A 5624-nucleotide genomic window follows, 5' to 3' on the forward strand; every position below is an offset into this window, starting at 1 on the left:
GGCTGGGTGTAGTGGCGCACGCCTGTAGTCCCAGCTACTTGGGAAGCTGAGGCAAGAAGAATCACTTGAATCTAGGAGACGGAGGTTGCAGTGAGCTGAGATTGCACCACTGTGCTGCAGCCTGGGTGACAGAGCCAGACTTTGTCTTTCAAAAAAAAAAGAGAGAAAGAGAGTCAAGAGTGGGAGAAGAGCAGAGTGTGTGAGCAGCACAGCAGCCTCCTCTCCTCTCCTCACCTCATTCTCGCGGCCTACCTTTACCGCCTCCGCCTGCTCGGCGCCCAGAACACCTTCCACCATGACCACCTCAGCAAGTTCCCACTTAAATAAAGGCATCAAGCAGGTGTACACGTCCCTGCCTCAGGTTGAGAAAGTCCAGGCCATGTATATCTGGATCGATGGTACTGGAGAAGCACTGCACTGCAAGACCCGGACCCCGGACAGTGAGCCCAAATGTGTGGAAGAGTTGCCTGAGGGGACTTTCGATGGCTCTAGTACTTTACAGTCTGAACAGTGACATGTATCTCATGCTTGCTGCCATGTTTCAGGACCCCTTCCGTAAGGACCCTAACAAGCTGGTGTTCTGTGACGTTTTCAAGTACAATCGAAAGCCTGCAGAGACCAATTTGAAGCACACCTGTAAATGGATAATGGACATGGTGAGGAACAAGCACCCCTGGTTTGCCATGCAGCAGGAATATACCCTCATGGGGGCAGATGGGCACCCCTGGTTTGCCATGCAGCAGGAATATACCCTCATGGGGGCAGATGGGCACCCCTTGGTTGGCCTTCAACGGCTTCCCGGGGGCCCCAGGATCCATATTGCTGCAATGTGGGAGCAGACAGAGCCTATGGCAGGGACATCGTGGAGGCCCATTATGGGGCCTGCTTGTAAGCTGGAGTCAAGATTGCAGGGACTAATGCCGAGGTCATGCCTGCCCAGTGGGAATTTCAAATTGGATCCTGTGAAGGAATCAGCATGGCAGATCATCTCTGGGTGGCCCGTTTCATCTTGCATCGTGTACGTGAAGACTTTGGAGTGATAGCAACTTTTGATCCTAAGCCCATTCCTGGGAACTGGAAGGGTGCAGGCTGCCACACCAACTTCAGCACCAAGGCCACGTGGGAGGATAATGGTCTGAAGTACATTGAGAAGGCCATCAAGAAACTAAGCAAGCGGCACCAGTACCACATCCGCGCCTATGATCCCAAGGGAGGCCTGGACAATGCCCGACGCCTAACTGGGTTCCATGAAACCTCCAATATCCACGACTTTTCTGCTGGTGTAGCCAATCGTAGTGCTAGCATACACATTCCCCAGACTCTCAGCCAGGAGAAGGGTTACTTTGAAGATCATTGCCCCTCTGCCAACTGCGACCACTTTTTGGTGACAGAAGCTCTCATCTGCACGTGTCTTCCCAATGAAACCGGTGATGAGCCCTTCCAGTACAAAAACTAAGTGGACTAGACCTCCAGCTGTTGAGCCCTTCCTAGTTCTTCATCCCACTCCAACTCTTCCCCCTCTCCCAGTTGTCCCAGTTGTAACTCGAAGGGTGGAATATCAAGGTTTTTTTTTTAAAAAAAAAAATAGAAAAGAAAAAGGAAATAGCTGGATCAAGGGATTTTTTTCATTCCCATTTTACAGATGAGATACATGTCTTTAAGTCTTTTTTTTTTTTTTTTTTGAGACGGAGTCTCGCTCTTTCACCCAGGCTGGAGTGCAGTGGTGCAATCTCGGCTCACTGCAGGCTCTGCCCCCCAGGGTTCACGCCATTCTCCTGCTTCAGCCTCCCGCGTAGCTGGGGCTACAGGCGCCCGCCACCTTGCCTGGCTAATTTTTTGTATTTTTAGTGGAGACGGGGTTTCACCGTGTTAGCCAGGATGGTCTCGATCTCCTGACCTCGTGATCCACCCGCCTCGGCCTCCCAAAGTGCTGGGATTACAGGCGTGAGCCACCGCACCTGGCCTGTCTTTAAGTCTTTGATAGATATTGATAAATTTATTTCCAAAGAAGCTGTATCAATTTATACTCTCAACAACAAAGTATAGAAATGCCCATTCATTTGACAATACATAGTATTATGCAAATTTTTGATATTTGCCAAGCTGACAAATGAAAAAATGGTGTCTTATGATTTTAATTTGCGTTTATTTTATTTGGAAAGATGATAATATGGTAACAGTTATACAAGCACAGCGCTCCCTGAATACTTTTACTCTGTATATATTTAAAGTACTTAAATAAATACAAATACTTAAAAATACTTAAAAGGCATTTGTAGTAATTCTATAATTGTATGCTTGTCCATTATCCATTTTCTGTTAAGGAAATTAAACTTTTTGATGATAAAAATTGAAAATAGTTTTCTCCAGCTATATTTTGCCTTTCAACTTTATGGTATTTTTTGGATGCAGATTTTTTAAAATGTAAAATTTATTATTTAAAAAAGTTAAAGCTCTAGGGATTGATTTTTGCTTAGAAAGATTAAGATGTGACTTCCTATGCTTTTCCAAGTTACCTTTTGTCTCATTTTTGCATATAACTTTGTGACTCATCTAGATTCTATTTTTGTGTACAGTGTGAGATAGAGATTTGTCTTGATTGATTTTCCAGAGGCTAGCTGTTTTCAAAAGCACCTTTTTTTTTCTGCTTAGAAATGACACCTTTCTCAGGTTCCAGATAACCCAACACATTTAAGTCTGTTTCTATAATTTATACTGTTCTAGTGATCTACTTCCTTATTTGGGTATCAATACCAAATCACTTCATTTACTGTGGTCTTATAGTGTATTTTCATAGGTGGTGTTATTTCTCAGGATTTTATGATTATTTTTTCTTATTTATTTATTTTAATAATAGACAATTTTATTAATTTATTTAATAATAAGTCTCCCTCTGTCGCCCAGGCTGGAGTGCAGTGGCATGATCTTGGCTCACTGCAACCTCCATCTCCCGGGTTCGTGCAATTCTCTGCCTCAGCCTCCCAAATAGCTGGGATTACAGGTGCCCGCCACCATGCCTGGCTAATTTTTTTTTTATTTTTAGTAGAGACAGGGTTTCATCATCTTGGCCAGGCTGGTCTTGAACTCCTGATCTCGTGATCCACCCGCCTTGGCCTCCCAAAGTGCTGGGATTACAGGTGTGAGCCACCGTGTCCGGCCTTTTCATGTGAGCTTTGGAATCAGCTTGTCTTATATTAACAAAAATGCTTATTGGTATTTTAACATAAGTTTATAGATTAATTTCTTACAGCAGTTTTTGGTTTACAGAAAAGCTGAGCAGAAAGCACAGAGTTTCTATATATTTCCCGCTCCCATACCATAGTTTTCTTTTTCTTTTCTTTTTTTTTTTTTTTCCAGACAGGGTCTCACTCTGTCATCCATCTGGAGTGTAGTGGCATGATCACGGCTCACTGCATCCTCAGCCTCCTGGGCCCAAATGATCCTTCCACTCCAGCCTCCAGAGTAGCGGGGACCACATGTGGGTGCCACCATGCCTGGCTAATTTTTTAATTTTTTGTAGAGATGGGGGTCTCTCTATATTGCCCAGGCTAGGCTTGAACCATTGAGCTCAAGTGATTCTCCTCTCTCAGCCTTCCAAAGTGTTGGGATTGCAGGCATGAACCACCATTCCTGGCCAGGTTCCCCTATTTTTAATATCCTGTATTTAATACCTTGTAATTAAAGTTGATGAGCCAGTATTGATATGTTATTGTTAACTGAAGGCCATACTTTACATTAGGGTTTACTCTTTGGGTTGTCTGTGTTAAGAGTTTTGACAAATGCATAATGTCATGTGTCTACTATTGCAATATCATCCAGAATAAGTAGTTTCACTGCCCTAAAAATCCCATGTTTCACCTATCCATCCCACTCTCCCTGGTCCTCTGCTGAATCCCTGACAACAGTTGATCTTACTACTATCTTCACAGTTCTGCCTTTTCTAGAATGTCATATGGTTAGAATCATACAGCATATCGCCTTTTCATCCTTCACTTAGCGGTTTGCATTTAGGTTTCTGCCATGTCTTTTTGTGGCTTGGTGGCTCATTTCTTTTCATTACAGAATAATATTCCATTATATGAATATACCACAGTTAATCCATTCAGCTATTGAAGAACATCTTCATTGTTTCTAATTTTTGGCAATTATAAGTAAAACTGCTATAAACATTTATGTTTGGGATTTTGTGTGAACATAGTTTTCAGCTAATTTGGGTAAACACCTAGGAGCATGATTATTGGATCACATGGTAAGACAATGTTTAGCTTTCTAAGAAACTGCCAAACTGTTTTCCAAAGTAGCTGCACTGTTTTCTAATCCTACCAGCAATGAAGGAGAGTTCCTGTTGCTCCACTTATGGGTATTTTAATTGGATTAGCATTAAATTTATAGATTAGGAGTAATTGGACTTTTCATTATATTTATTGGTATTATCCAAGAATAGGGTAGATCTTCCAATTTATGGAATCCTCATTTATACTCCAAGTACATTCTTCTTTTTTTTTTTTTTTTTGAGATGGAGTCTCTCTCTGTCGCCCAGCCTGTAGTGCAGTGATGTGATCTCAGCTCACTGCAACCTCCACCTCCCAGGTTCAAGCAATTATCCTGTCTCAGCCTCCCGAGTAGCTGGGACTACAGGTGTGCACCGCCACATCAAGCTAATTTTTTTTTTTTTGGTAGAGACAGGGTTTCGACATGTTGGCCAGTCTGGTCTCGAACTCCTGATCTCAGATGATCTGCCCACCTTGGCCTCCCAAAGTGCTGGGATTATAGGCGTGAGCCACTGCGCCAGGCCCCAAGTAGCATTTAAAGTTTTCTCTAAGCAGTGTTGGGAGATAATTCTCCAGGGGGCTCTCCTGTTTCTTCACGTCTTGTGTTTTTCTGCCTTTGTTCCAGACGATCTTTTCAAGGATGTAGTATAGCAAACAGACTTAAAAGATAGAGTTAGCATCTCCCTTAGTGGCAGAGGGCAGGCATGTTTAAGGTCTAGTATAAAATATTCAGATTCCCTGAACTCAGGCCTCTCATCCTGTAGTGCAGACCACTGCAGGTGCAGGTGTCACCTGGCCCTCTTTTGCCCTGCCTTGCAGAAACTAGAGCTTAGGAAATTGTCACAAGAAAATGCTAATAGTCTGACTACTGTAATTATTGTAACAAAACCCTTTGTTTCTGACGAAGGAGTCTTATGTCTCTGCCAACATCCATGAAATTGTGGCAGACTAAATTTTTAGCTTGCAAGTAGGGAAAGATGATTTTTACTTAGTAGGAAGAAAACATGGTGTTTAGTAGGAAAAAATATGTTGTTGTTTCCCTATAATGGAACTATTCTTATTATTTTAAAAGTCTATTTTTAGACTTGAGATGGAGTTTTGCTTTGGTTGCCCATGCTGGAGTGCAATGGTGTGATCTCGGCTCACTGCAACCTCCGCCTCCCAGGTTCAAGCGATTCTCCTGCCTCAGCCTCCCTGAGTAGCTGGGACTATGAGTGTGCACCACCACGCCCAGCTAATATTTGTATTTTTAGTAGAGACAGGGTTTCGCCATGTTGACAAGTCTGGTCTTGAACTCCTGACCTCAGGTGATCTCCCCACTTTGGCCTCCCAAATTGTTGGGATTACAGGCAT

The 5624-nt window shown here is 43.2% G+C and overlaps 1 pseudogene; it reads left to right on the top strand.

The window, feature by feature from the left end:
- Positions 1-249: 249 nt before the first annotated feature.
- LOC100605463 lies at positions 250-1456 on the top strand (annotated as a pseudogene).
- The last annotated feature ends 4168 nt before the right edge of the window (positions 1457-5624 follow it).

This window comes from Nomascus leucogenys, chromosome 15, assembly GCF_006542625.1.
Source record: "Nomascus leucogenys isolate Asia chromosome 15, Asia_NLE_v1, whole genome shotgun sequence".
Classification (NCBI taxonomy): Eukaryota; Metazoa; Chordata; class Mammalia; order Primates; family Hylobatidae; genus Nomascus; species Nomascus leucogenys.